Source organism: Leguminivora glycinivorella, chromosome 11 (assembly GCF_023078275.1).
Source record: "Leguminivora glycinivorella isolate SPB_JAAS2020 chromosome 11, LegGlyc_1.1, whole genome shotgun sequence".
NCBI lineage: Eukaryota > Metazoa > Arthropoda > Insecta > Lepidoptera > Tortricidae > Leguminivora > Leguminivora glycinivorella.
In genome coordinates this window covers 11,486,853-11,502,346 of record NC_062981.1, presented here as the reverse complement: position 1 = coordinate 11,502,346, position 15,494 = coordinate 11,486,853, and the positions used below count along the sequence as shown (strand labels likewise).

General features: G+C 39.3%; 1 protein-coding gene and 1 long non-coding RNA gene across 3 annotated transcripts in view; one reads left to right on the top strand and one right to left on the bottom strand.

Moving 5' to 3' along the window:
- LOC125230850 (neuropeptide-like precursor 1) overlaps positions 1-15,494 on the top strand; it is a 47,827-nt gene that overhangs the window by 2,911 nt on the left and 29,422 nt on the right. The window lies entirely within an intron of this gene.
- On the bottom strand, positions 467-13,521 carry LOC125230852. The gene is made up of 4 exons (XR_007177563.1): positions 13,216-13,521; positions 11,684-11,868; positions 11,111-11,221; positions 467-757 (listed from the first exon to the last, which is right to left on the bottom strand). It is a non-coding gene; the product is annotated as an uncharacterized LOC125230852 (long non-coding RNA).

Below are 15,494 nucleotides of genomic sequence, written 5' to 3'. Positions count from 1 at the left end.
TCACTGGCAGTTTATTCGTTTAGTGAAATAATAATATTGCTGCAATTTACTAGATGCACGTTTTGTGCAAGTCACTCGTGAACCGTTCACACAATATTTCATAGGGATATTTCAGGGAACGTGATTTTTGTGGTTGGTAGGACGTCGCAAATATAACTGCACGCAAGGTGCTCTGCAATCTTCGTGAGCCTGAGCGAGCCTCGTGCGGCTGCCAGCTGCCGGTTCAAAGAGATCTCGCTTGATTCGATCGCGATTCGATTGAAACAAGCTAGATTCTCTCCAAAATCCGACAGCCAAAGGCTCGCGCGCGAGTATGCTCGACAGGTTCGGATCCGTGCGCAGCTTACAGATACTTCCCAGCATAATTTTAATGATTATGTATGATCAAAATAACTAGAAACGAAAAAGTCAAACTTAAAAACTACCTCACACAAAAATCATTGATTGTAAAACAAAAACATGGATATACAGACAACATAATTATTTTATTTGAAGTTTTTTCTTCAGACCGCAAAAACAGCACCATACTAATGAAAAATGATATGTATACTTATGTAGTGTTAGACATTTGAATTGAACATATGTTATCATAATACACACAAACACTATTTTAAAACACTGCGTGAATACTACGACGGTTAAGAGCCCGCAGGACCCGAGCTCCTTCTCATATTTGAGGAGAATACACCCGTCGCGCTGTAGAGGCGTCACTAAGGCCGTTCGCACACGCACCTACTCCTCGCCTCAGGTGACATACCTGCAAAAAATTAAATTCATTAAATCTATAATTCTGATTGTACACGTGAAACATGAGTTTGCCGCTGATGAGATGAAGGATTTATGATATTTTGTATGATTTAACTTTATTGATTATTATTACACACTATCGTTTATTACACACTATTTATGTCACACTTTCGTTTTCTATCGATCCCTTATTTGCCAAGAGTGGCACTGAAACTTGAGTAGTTTCATGTGCTCTGCCTACCCCTTCATGGGATACAGGCGTGATTGTATGTATGTATTTGTATGTATGTATGATTATTATTATTATTTGCCTGAGCGCTTTTGGAGCTCGCATCCTGCACAGTCTCCAATACGTCTGACGATTTCTTAGAAACTGATAAGTCTTCAAGAGGATACTTTGCAATTGTGGTTTTGTACATGGAATTTTCCTGTACTTAAAATATTTTATACCATACAAAATTACAAATGAAGCATTAGATAATTATAAGAAACACATTCGCAAAAGTAATTTTTAAATCAAATTTCTATTGAATATGTCTGATAGCGTGCATTAGGGTAATTTCGAAAGTCACAGAAAAATCACCATTATTTCCATCATCATATCAATATTCCCCTTTCGAAATTACCCGAGCATTTCTGTGCTTCGAAATTACCCCAATGCACCATGCTAAAAGAGTTGACCGTGACGTCACTAAACACAAATTCCTACTATTTCCATAATTAGCAAACTTAAAAAGAAGCTGATTTGTGTGCTACTCTGCGGAGGCGGCACCATAATGTTAATGAAATGCAACTAAATGTACGTATTATGTTTATGACTGTACCTCAGCAGTTCTCGAAAAGTTTATACAAAAATTAAGGGAAAAGTTAAATTTGTTTTTATTAATTCCTATTTTGTTACCAAGATTTTGTTGATAAATTGAGATTTTATTAAGTTTTATTTCGTCATTAGGGTTCTCTAGTATCTATATTTTCTTAATTATAAAAATTATCCTGTATATATCTTACGAAAGTCGAATTATATTACAAAATGTTGGTAACAAAATAGGATCAATTAAAATTTGCTGACGTGGCATTGTACAAAGTTGACGGGAATTGCTGACCTATACTGCCCCGCTAAGCCGAGTGGCGCTATCTCAAAATCAAATGATTTTGGAAATGGAACTGTCAGTTATAGATCCATACTAATATTATAAATGGGAAAGTGTGTGTGTCTGTTTGTTTGTCCGTCTTTCACGGCAAAACGGAGCAACGAATTCGAACGAATTGACGTGAACGAGTTGACGATTTGACGTGGTGATTGATTTTTTAAGTGGATATAGTTGAAGGGATGGAGAGTGACATAGGCTACTTTCTGTCTCTTTCTAACGCGAGCGAAGCAGCGGGCAAAAGCTACTTTATAAGTTATCTGTGGATTTCCGTTTGAGATAGCGCTTTTCGGCTTTAGGAGGCCAGTATAGGGGGCAACGAAATAATGGGCTTTGAGCGTGGAAGGGACATATCTCCGTCTCACTTACCTGTACACCTCCTGACATAATAGCTCATAAGCAGGGAGCGTACTTTTCATGCCGATGACATTAATCTGACATCACGCTCCAAATTGGGTGATCCCAAATAGTTTATTGTAAATTATTAATCATTACTCGTCAATTATTTTAATCATATACAAATTACTTCAAATACAGTAGTCCATTTACATGTGGCATAAATAATACCTACTTGAAATGTGAAACGTGAATAAAATTATTTGATTTGTTTTTATAAATAAATTTAATTAAATAGTATTGTTAACAACACATTACAATAAATACGTAGAAAAGAGAATTTCTCTCTAACGTAAAGCACACCATCCTTCTTGCATTCATTACCATGCAAATAAATTCATAACTTAAAATGATATTGATGACTAATGATTAATAATTAACAATGATACAATTTGTGATCACCCTATATGGAGCGTGACGTCAAATTGATGTAATCGGCACGAAAAGTACGCTCCCTGCTCATAAGGTTCAGGTGGAATGCGGAACTACTGAAAGTACATAAAATTACTAAGTTGTAATGATTTTTTCAATACGTACATAATAAAAGGCATTTGTACGTCAATTTCCATAAGAAAAAAGTAGATAATGTAGATTCTATCTATGAGTACCGATACAATCAAAGCCCATTATTTCGTTTCCCCCTATAGGTGCAGTCATAAACATCATACGTACATATTGTACGTTATACGTAATTACGTACATCATTTTACCATAGTTAGTTGAAGTTCATTATGAAGGCATCGCCGCCGCGCCGCAGAATAGCACACGCTGAATTTACTAAAAGGAAAGTAGACTTCCCACTTAATGCTAGTTAGTTACACTGTCCAGTTTTTGGACAAGCACCCACATGTCAGTGCGCTCCCTAAGCGTATTCAAGGCTCTCAAATTTGTTGAAACATGGTCTACAATAAATTTAATCGACTTACGAGATTTGTTATTAAGAGTAAAGTCTAAAAAAAACCGGCCAACAGCGTGTCGGGCCACGCTTTCCGGCCGTAGTTTGCCGTATTTTTCTCCAAAACTACTGAACCTATCAAGTTCAAAACAAATTTTCCTAGAAAGTCTTTATAAAGTTCTACTTTAGTATTTTTTTTTATATTAGGGTTCCGTAGTCGTAGTTTCGCCATGTCTGTCTGTCCGTCCGTCCGCGGATAATCTCAGTAACCGTTAGCACTAGAAAGCTGAAATTTAGTACCAATATGTATATCAATCACGCCGACAAAGTGCAAGAATAAAAAATGGAAAAAAATGTTTTTTTTAGGGTAACCCCCCTACATGTAAAGTGGGGGCTGATATTTTTTTTTTCAAACCAACCCCAACGTGTGATATATTGTTGGATAGGTATTTAAAAATTAGTAAGGGTTTACTAAGATCGTTTTTTGATAATATTGATATTTTCGGAAATAATCGCTCCTGAAGGAAAAAAAAAAGTGCGTCCCCCCCTCTAACTTTTGAACCATATGGTTAAAAAATATGAAATTTTGAACTTGATAGGTTCAGTAGTTTTTGAGAAAAATACGGAAAACTACGGAACCCTACACTGAGCGTGGCCCGACACGCTCTTGGCCGGTTTTTAGGGTTCCGTAGTCAACTAGGAACCATTATAGTTTCGCCATGTCTGTCTGTCCGTCCGTCCGTCTGTCCGCGGATAATCTCAGTAACCGTAAGCACTAGAAAGCTGAAATTTGGTACCAATATGTATATCAATCACGCCAACAAAGTGCAAAAATAAAAAATGGAAAAAAATGCTTTATTAGGGCACCCCCCCCCCTACATGTAAAGTGGGGGCTGATATTTTTTCATTCCAACCCCAACGTGTGATATATTGTTGGATAGGTATTTAAAAATGAATAAGGGTTTACTAAAATCGTTTTTTGATAATATTAATATTTTCGGAAATAATCGCTCCTAAAGGAAAAAAAGTGCATCCCCCCCCCCCCTCTAACTTTTGAACCATATGTTTAAAAAATATGAAAAAAATCACAAAAGTAGAAATTTATAAAGTCTTTCTAGGAAAATTGTTTTGAACTTGATAGGTTCAGAAGTTTTTGAGAAAAATACGAAAAACTACGGAACCCTACACTGAGCGTGGCCCGACACGCTCTTGGCCGGTTTTTTTTTAAACATATTATGGTTCAAAAGTTAGAGGGGGGACACACTTTTTTTCCTGTAGGAGCGATTGTTTCCGAAAATATTAATATTATCAAAAAACGATTTTAGTAAGCCCATATTGATTTTTAAATACTTATCCAACAATATATCACACGTTGGGGTTGGAATGAAAAAAAAAATCAGTCCCCACTTGTGTCGCTCAACTTCAAACGTGGGTAAATCCATTTTGCTATAAGGTTAATTATCTTTCAGATCATATTACATTTTATATAAAATAAACCTTTTAGCAGAATGGATTTACCCACTTTTGAAGTTAACACTTTCGCAACCAGGCTAAATTTCGAACAATACCCCAGAAACCGACAGTACCCGATAGTCGGGCAACGACGTGCAACTCAATGCCGGACGCCGCGAACCCGATAGTCGGGCAAGCGGCGGACGCTCAGGGCTGTGCCAAGTAACTTTCGTATACGTGCATAAAATGAAAGAGTGCGTAGCACAATGTCGAAAATCAAATGTTCTAAGTACGAAATTCCGAAAGACATGACATCGAAAATCAAAATTGCTAATGTACGAAATTCCTAAATTCAACAGTGAAGTTAACTCCTCTTCGCGTAATTGTGGCTGAGAGTTGTGCTCATCAACTACTGCATCCTCGCCGAATATATTTATTAAGTCTCGCTCAATGTCATCAGGACCACGAGCATTCGCCATCGTCGTAGTAGAAACAACCAAATTAATTATCAATTCCAATCAGAGGCAAAACCACAAAGTCCAGTAAGAAAGCAGAAGTCACAGTTGTCCAGAAACAAGCCGATAGTCGTCAAAATAAAAATTAACACAACACAACAACGTCCAAAGCACATCACAAACCATTACGGAATGGCTCAGATTGCAAATTTTACACCGTGACCGGTGTGAAAAACCCGAGTCGCTAACTTCAAATAGATATTTATTTATTTATTTATTTAATATTTTATTCAAAGCTACTTGTTTTGCTTCCACGCAGTTGCTATTTTATGACTTACCTATTGTCTTTTTCTGAGAACTGCCGCTTAGAAATTAGAATGTTGTTAGGTTCTTAGTTGAATTTTTTGGTTTATTTTTCTCCGAATTTTGTTTCACTAAAATAATCCTATGAGTACCTACTTTATCACTCTTAAATATTCGTAAACACAAATTAGGTTGTACGATTTACGAAAATTCTAACTCCTATTGATACATACCCGTGTATGCGATTTAACGTAACCAACTAATAAGAATTATTATTTTGTAATCGCATTAGGTAAAGTAAATAGAAATACAAAGTGAATTAATAAATATAATAATCAACTGTACCAACTTTTCGACCACATAAGTACATTATAATCAGAAGACAGTCAGTGGCAGCCCTGAGGTAGCGAAGATGCAAAGCTTGCCCGACTATCGGGTACGTTGGCGTCGCGTGAAGGTTTATAGCTCTTGCTCGACTATCGGGTATGCCGGCATCTGAGTAAAGTTTACGAGTACCCGATTGTCGGGTACGCGGTGTCCAATGTGTTAAGCGACACACTTTACATGTACCCTAACAAAACACTTTTTTTCCACTTTTTATTTTACCACTTTGTCGGCGTAATTGATATACATATTGGTACCAAATTTCAGCTTTCTAGTGCTAACGGTTACTGAGATTATCCGCGGACGGACGGACGGACAGACAGACATGGCGAAACTATAAGGGTTCCTAGTTGACTACAGCACCCTAAAAATGATGTGAGGTTGAGATGATTATTTATCAATACATCCTTATTATAGGCTACTTTCCTTCTAGTCAAATCAGCTTCTTTTTAAACTCTCAAAACGAATTTGAATGATTTGCTGATATGGAAATTAAATGAAAACGTGTCGACTGACATCAAGGTCAACTCATATGATCATTATAAATTTCAATGAGACTTCTTAAATAGAAATTGGGTTTAAAACAGGGACCGGACAACCCCTTCCGCGCTACAAGCCTTTCATTGGGAATCCCTAACGTAAGGACGACCCAATCGAGAGACTCTCCCTTTCGAACTGCAAGCCCATTCATTTGACTAGCCCTTACAAAAAACTAAGCAAAACAATAAAGCTAGCCCTGTGCATTGGCTTAGCGCTATCCGATACGGCTTGCAATCCTTTAATAAGGGTTACCCTTATTTTAAGCGCTATTTATAAGGCTTTCCCTTTTGATAAAGCGTAGTCGAGCCTTGCGTAAAAGAGACAGGATTATGAATCTAAGCTATTGTAAGAACAGGAAGGAAAATGCGCTGTTGCCACTCCGCACTATGCGCCCCATTTTTAATTTTGCAACGAAACATGTTTTCGTTGGATAAAAGTAGAACACGGCTAGAAATTATTTTTAATGAACTGGGAGACAAGGGACTGATGGATCGCCTGATGGTAAATGATCATCGTCGCCCATAGATCAGTATGTATGTTCGTACGTATGAATGTATGTAGGTATGTATGTATGAATATAATTATGTAAATATGTATGTATGCATGTAAATATACAGTGTTGGCCGAAAATCAATACAATTAACCATTAACATTACACATTGAAAACTTTAATTGCCAACATAAAAACAAGCCGTTTTCGTCATCCAACTCGCCTTGATGAGTTAATTGGGTGAGCAGTAACCAAGGTAGAGCTGATGCTGAACCCTGGCTTTTCCCAGCTAGGGGAACGCGGGTTTGGAGTAACATAGGCAAGCGCTGTTTTCGTCATCGGACTTGTTTTGATGAGTACTTTAGTGAGCAGTAACCAGGGTAGAGCTGATGCTGAACCCTGGCTATTCCTAGGGAACTCGGGTTTCGTGCAACATACGCAAACGCTGTTTTCGTCATCGGACTTGTCTTGATGAGTACTTGAGTGAGCAGTAACCAAGGTAGAGCTGATGCTGAACCCTGGCTTTTCCCAGGGGAACGCGGGTTTGGAGTAACATAGGCAAGCGCTGTTTTCTTCACCGGACTTGTCTTGGTGAGTACTTGTGTGAGCAGTAACCAAGGTAGAGCTGATGCTGAACCCTGGCTATTCCTAGGGGAACGCGGGTTTGGAGTAACATAGGCAAGCGCTGTTTTCGTCATCGGACTTGTCTTGATGAGTACTTGAGTGAGCAGTAACCAAGGTAGAGCTGATGCTGAACCCTGGCTATTCCTAAGGGAACTCGGGTTTCGTGCAACATAGGCAAACGCTGTTTTCTTCATCGGACTTGTATTGATGAGTACTTGAGTGAGCAGTAACCAAGGTAGAGCTGATGCTGAACCCTGGCTTTTCCCAGGGGAACGCGGGTTTGGAGTAACATAGGTAAGCGCTGTTTTATTCACCGGACTTGTCTTGGTGAGTACTTGTGTGAGCAGTAACCAAGGTAGAGCTGATGCTGAACCCTGGCTATTCCTAGGGGAACGCGGGTTTGGAGTAACATAGGCAAGCGCTGCTTTCGTCATCGGACTTGTCTTGATTAGTACTTGAGTGAGCAGTAACCAAGGTAGAGCTGATGCTGAACCCTGGCTATTCCTAGGGGAACTCGGGTTTCGTGCAACATACGCAAACGCTGTTTTCGTCATCGGACTTGTCTTGATGAGTACTTGAGTGAGCAGTAACCAAGGTAGAGCTGATGCTGAACCCTGGCTTTTCCCAGGGGAACGCGGGTTTGGAGTAACATAGGCAAGCGCTGTTTTCTTCACCGGACTTGTCTTGGTGAGTACTTGTGTGAGCAGTAACCAAGGTAGAGCTGATGCTGAACCCTGGCTATTCCTAGGGGAACGCGGGTTTGGAGTAACATAGGCAAGCGCTGTTTTCGTCATCGGACTTGTTTTGATGAGTACTTTAGTGAGCAACTACCAGGGTAGAGCTGATGCTGAACCCTGGCTATTCCTAAGGGAACTCGGGTTTCGTGCAACATAGGCAAACACTATTTTCGTCATCGGACTTGTCTTGATGAGTACTTGAGTGAGCAGTAACCAAGGTAGAGCTGATGCTGAACCCTGGCTTTTCCCAGGGGAACGCGGGTTTGGTGTAACATAGGCAAGCGCTGTTTTCGTCATCGGACTTGTTTTGATGAGTACTTTAGTGAGCAACTACCAGGGTAGAGCTGATGCTGAACCCTGGCTATTCCTAGGGGAACTTGGGTTTCGTGCAACATAGGTAAACGCTGTTTTTGTCATCAGACTTGTCTTGATGAGTACTGGTAAAGCTGATATTGAACTCTGGCTGTACCTAGGGGAACTTAGGTTTGGTGCAACATAGACAAACCCGGTTTTCGTTATAGGCCCTGCCTTTATGAGGACTTGGGTGCGCAGTACCCAAGCCAGTGCTGTAGCTGAGACCTGGTGGTACCTAGGGGAACTCAGGTTCGGTGCAATATAAATAAACGCTGTTTTCTGTTCATAGTATATTTCGTGTGAAATATCTGACTCGTCTTTATGACTGGTACTTGGTTGAGTTGAGTAGTTCCATAGAATCTGTCAAACTATTTCTGTTGATTGTTGTGAATTCTATGAAGATCGTTTGAAACAGAAATACTTTTCTGGTGGCAATCAAGCATACAGTCCGGCTGATAGTAAATAGTTACCGCAGTCTATGGACGCTTGGAACTCCAGTATTCTCTTTATTCCCTGTGTTACTATTAGTGAAATCGACTGAACTTAATTTTGATATTGAAATGGATATACATACGTATTTTTTTAGACATAAATAAAGTGTTTTATGTATGGCAAATTAATAAATTTGTTCTAACTACTTGATGTTAATATTCACTTCTGGTAGGATTTTTGTTCAGTTAATATTATTTTTTATGCCTAACTTGACATTGCATGAAATATAAATTTCTATATTATAATGCACCGAAACCAGAGTTGCCCTAGATACCGCCAGGGCTCAGCTACAGCGCTGTCTTGGCTATTGCGCACCCAAGTCCTCATCAAGACAAATCCGATGACGCAAACAGAGTTTGCCTATGTTACACCAAACCCGAGTTCCCCTAGGTACAGCCAGGTTTCAGCATCAGCTCTATCTCGGGTACAGTTCACCCAAATAGTCATTAAGACAAGTCCATTACGAAAACAGCGTTTGCCTGTGTTACACTAAACCCGAGTTCCCCTAGGTGCAGCCAGAGTTCAGCAACAGCTGGACTTTGGGTACTGCTTGCTCGAGTACTCATCAAGACAAGTCCGATGACGAAAACAGCGTTTGCCTGGGTTACACTAAACCCGAGTTCCCCTAAGTGCAGCCAGGGTTCAGCATCAGCTGGATTTCGGGTACTGCTCACTCGAGTACTCATCAAGACAAGTCTGATGATGAAAACAGCGTTTGCCTGTGTTACACTATACCCGAGTTCCCCTAGGTGCAGCCAGGGTTCAGCATCAGCTGGACTTTGGTTATTGCTCACTCGAGTAGTCATCAAGACAAGTCCGATGACGAAAACAGCGTTTGCCTGTATTACACTAAACCCGAGTTCCCCTAGGTGCAGCCAGGGTTCAGCATCAGCTAGACTTCCGGTACTCATCAAGACAAGTCCGATAAAAAAAACCGGCCAAGAGCGTGTCGGGCCACGCTCAGTGTAGGGTTCCGAAGTTTTCCATATTTTTCTCAAAAACTACTGAACCTATCAAGTTCAAAACAATTTTCCTAGAAAGTCTTTACAAAGTTCTACTTTTGTGATTTTTTCATATTTTTTAAACTTGTGGTTCAAAAGTTAGAGGGGGGGGGGACGCACTTTTTTTCCTTTAGGAGCGATTATTTCCGTAAATATTAATATTATCAAAAAGCAATCTTAGTAAACCCTTTATTCATTCTTAAATACCTATCCAACAATATATCACACGTTGGGGTTGGAATGAAAAATATTATCAGCCCCCACTTTACATGTAGAGGGGGGGGGTACCTAATAAAACATTTTTTTCCATGTTTTATTTTTGCACTCTGTTGGCGTGATTGATATACATATTGGGACCAAATTTCAGCTTTCTAGTGCTAACGGTTACTGAAATTATCCGCGGACGGACGGACGGACGGACAGACAGACAGACATGGCGAAACTATAAGGGTTCCTAGTTGACTACGGAACCCTAAAAAGCAGCGTTTGCCTGTGTTACACCTGAGCAAAGCAGGAGCCTATCATAACTATAAGTATTTGGTATTGAAAATTGAACCTTATTTTATCTACAGCCGTTTCCATCAAACAGAAACGCGCAAATATCACACACAGTGCCGCCGTAGGTAACGATCGTATGTTATTTCGTTCGGAGTAATGTGTGCTTTATGAGCGAGGTACAGGATTTAAACTCGCACGATATGCTATAAGGGAAAGCAAATAAAACCCAATATAAGGCTTACCCTTATGGCGTTAGGCTGAGCCGATGATAAGGGTTTTGAAAGGGTATTGGGCTATTTTAGGTAAGCGCTTTCGTTAGGGCTTTAAAAGCAAAATGAAAGGGTATCGCGTCAAAAGGGTAGGGTAAGTTAAGCCTAACGAAATACCCATACAAAACCCCGTATAAGGGATAGCGGGCCGGTCCCTGGTTTAAAAATATGGCAGATTATTTTTAAAGGCAATTTTTATTTAAGTTTTGCTTTGTCAATCTCCTTGCTCTCGTTATCACTACTGTCATTGTCCGACATTTTGTATTTACTGAATAAAAATACAGAAATAAATAAATGAAGAGAAGGGTAAAATGTGCAAGCTAACCAAATTCCATCGGGCCAAACAAGGTGAGTGAGTGCACTGTCGCGATGACACATGGATCTGCAGTTGGAGAATGGCCTGGCACGAAGTAGCGGGGCTCTGGGCCACAACCATCTGAAATGTCCGGTACGTGGGCTATATAAAACAAGTGCAAATAACAGGGAGGGAGGTGCAGAAACAGTTAATGAGAAAACCCAGGAATATTTATGAACACACACAAATAATTTGCAATTAAATGCACCCAAATATCAAATGCTACGCAAACGCTACACATCTCTTAGGTTAATTAAGCTGAGTTCGGACTATCAAAGGGTCATTTTGGATTATTTACGTGACGTTTTTATACTTGGTACACAATAAAATACAAATATAAATGTTGTAGATAAGATACAAATATTGTACTCTCGACGGCTTTTTATTGTCAAGTTGTAATATCAAGCAATCACAACTGACTACATACCTAAGGGTCACTTGCACCACCGAAAATGGAGGGTTAACCCGAGGCTAACCCACCATTTCATATGGAATTTGACAGTCGAAAAGGGAATCAAAATAGACGTATAAATGCACAACTACCTTTCTAAGCTTGAGAAAGATCCGCCGCGTCATTTGCACCCGACGACTGCGTGATGACTTGATGACGTGGCACTGGGATAGACTTCATTGGCCATTGCTCGCAGGCCGGGTCCTGTTATTGATCGCCGACTTGTCCAGGATGGCGGCAGATGATGGGGCATGGGGCAACAAAAAGAACCCTGAACCTGAACACAGTGAAAAATTATATTGAATTAGAATGTTTAAAACACAGAACACCCCACTAGAAGCCAAATTCAAGCGATATTGTTCGAGACGCAAATCACCAATCCTTGCGGGGTGAGGCGGGCGCGCACGGTGCTGCCATTGGTCGTTTCAAATAATGGCGCGCCTTTATGATTAGCAGTAGGGATGGGAATGGGACATGTCTATTATAGACAATGGTACCGGTACCAGTACTGTGGTGAACTTGTTTTGCAACAAATTATAATATTATAATTAAATTATAATAAGGCCTAGTTACCCTTCGGGTTGGAAGGTCAGATGGCAGTCGCTTTCATAAAACTAGTGCCTACGCCAAATCTTGGTAGTAGTTTCCAAAGCGGACCCCAGGCTCCCATGAGCCGTGGCGAATGCCGATGCCGGGATAACGCAAGGAGGATGATAATTGTGATAGCATCTCAATAAAAATCATTCTAGTAACTAATAACTAAACTGTGCATTTTTACTTACGTTTACTAAGTTAAATAACCAACTAAATATTCTAAACTAATCAATGAACTAAATACCACTACAGACTCTACAGATTCTAGATAATTATTCACTATTACAAATCTGCTTTCTTTTATATTTCATAAAATGGTAGCACATGGTACGAACGGCAGTACGAAGTTCCCGCAACAGACATAAACTAACATGGCCCCATGCCTAGTCGTTTACGTGAAAGGGATAGCATATCACATTGTTAACTCGGTAAAGAGGGATGGACGCGCCTCGGCGCCGCTCAGCACAACCATATTGACCAGTATAAATGAACTCCGCGGACAATAAACAATATTCAACAAAATAATTAATTTGACTTAACTGTGGAATGTTGTTCCATCTTTTTTACATGTAGAAGTGTTAGAAGACTTGCCACACCACTTTATGCTGTAAGAGACCATTGTTTGCAACCAAAATTGATTATTTAAGATTTTTTCCCGAGCGGACACGGACACTGTTAGCGGGTCGTATACCTGGGCGCTACTGATCGGTGTCGCACGCGTTCAAACTTTTATAAACCTGATTTGTCGTATGCTTGGTGACCGCGAGTCGCCCTGTAAGGGCCATCTTGTTGTATTGATCTGTGGTTTAAAATAAATCGCGTAATGCGCCATGTCGGTAGTCCGGTGGCGAGCCTTTTTTCTGTAATATGATATCTTGGGGATTCACGCCGATTCAGTGCGCGCCCCGAGACACGCAACGCTTAAGTGGGAACGCCAGAAACCAACCTAGTCCCACAATAAACTCAATAAGCTATCGAATAGTTAACTGCCACATAGGCTGTAAATGGGTAATTAAATAGCAAATCTCACCATTTTTCCGATCCGGTCAGCTAGCTTCAGCTAGCGGATTTATTTCCAAGTTCACACAGCAGCACAGCACGCACGACACGATAGAAGATGGCGGCATTGGCGTCCGCCGTTTTTTTTTTAATTTATTTCCAGACCATGGATACAAGTCCTTCAGTCGCTCGCGGCGCGTCGCGGTCCGGGGTTGCCAACTCTAAAACCGTTCTCAGAAACAGAGGGAAAATTATATTTATAATATTCAGAGCCCGTAACTTTCATAATAATATTATTTAGTTGCGTCACCGTCAGTGGCGAAAATGCATATCGTGATTTCGCTAGGACGGGTATATACATATAAGTTGTATTTAATAAGAAACCCCCTTAGTAATTAGTCTCTGGCATATAATTTATAAGTGTAGGTATTCAAAGAAGAAAATATTAATTTACGTGAAATGATCAATGAAGGATTTAGAAATTACTGACAAATATTATTTTGTATGTTTTAATGTTTATCTTTTAATATTTATTGTGATTTATTTTCAACACGGAGTAAAAGTGTAAAAGCATCTCAAATAAAATAATTATAATGTATTAAATGATAATGCAAGTTTGAATATACTATACTTATGACGTTTTTCAGTACAAAATCGTGCTTCGAAGTTTCGACCCAGCATAATATAATTCGCTTCTCGTTTTTCTTGAAACGAGTTTTAACTTTTTTTTCTAAAAACATAATTCTTGAAACGAGTTTTAACTTTTTTTTCTAAAAACATAATTCTTGAAAGATTTTACTTTTCACTTTTTGACATTTATCAATGAGGATAGTGAAACCTCAGTGAAACTAATCTCCATAGTGGCATCAACTCCCTTAAAAAGATCTTTTTTACTGAGTAAGGCTTCCCACAGACAGTCTTAAAAATTCATAATCTTAAAAAAATTTGTATGCAATTGACACTGACAGATCTGTCAGTGTCTTGTCAGTGTCAGTTTGAACTGTCAGATTGCATACAAGTTTTTTTTAAGATTATGAATTTTTAAGACTGTCTGTGGAAGCCTAACAATTAGATTTTTTTTCAATTGATAGTAACTCTGAAGCTAAGCGATGTCCAAAAAAGTATAAGTAGGTACATGACAATATAGTCTCTAAAAGTGGTCAGGAATACACTGTTAAAATCTTTTGACGACGTTAAAAATATTTAGGGTCTGTTTAACAATGTCTAACTAAAGTATAGCTAATCAATAAATAAATTAACTGCGAGATAAAACATCCCACAGTTTGCGTTTTGGTCCAAGAGCTGGCAGGATTTTTGAGCAGGTCCTTGAGGCAACCTGGAAAGGTGCTCAGATGCTTCTCCAATCATAACCCACATCAGGTCTGCAAGTCTGGCAGCTGGGGAGTGGGGCTTTATCGAGCTATGAATTAAAGATTTAATTTTTTGGGCCCAAAAAAGGTGTTTGAGGCAACCTGGAATTATTAAAAAGTGAAAGTAGAGTTCCTCAGAAGTCGTATAGTGTTCATGCCAGATAATTTGGCCGGGTTCTTCACCGCGCCAGAACCGTGCAAAGTGGTAAAAAAATCCAAAAAAGGTTCTTGAGGCAATCTGTCATTTTTACCAGTAAAACATGAGGGTCTAAATAGCCATGAAAAAATAATGCCATGACATGAGGTGGGTGGGTGGGTGCCATGACGTACCCTGCCATTCGATCTTGAAAGTCAATTTTTTAGTTTTTCGTAAATAACTCGTAAACGGTGGCCCATAGCAAAAAAATATGTTAAACAGAAAATATCTATATAAAATTTCCTACAAGAAAGGTTATGTACGTTTTTTCGATAGGATCAATATATAAATGGACTAGTTTTTTAAAGGTGCGCGGGGCCCGAGGGCATTTGATTTTTCCAAAAAAAAATTTTTCTCATTCCTATTTTTGGACCCCGTTCTTACCACGTGAAAAATTTTAGCGCGCTCGGACCGAAGATAAAAAAATAACAATTCAAAGTCGGCCATTTTGAAATTTTTTAAATGCTATTCGATGGACCTCAGATAACTAACTACATACAACATTAGTTTAAGTACTTTTAACCTTTTTCCTACCGTTACGGAGCTATGGGGATTAAAAAAAACCTCCATACAAATTTCAATCAGTCTTCAAAGGCCACCATTTTGAATTTTTCAAAATTTTGTTTTTGTATACTAATCTTTGGGCGACTGTACACGCATCTGCCAAGTTTCAGTGCGCTCGGACCATTTTGAAATTTTTCAAAAAAAAAGTCGGCCATTTTGATTTTTTAAAAATGCTATTTA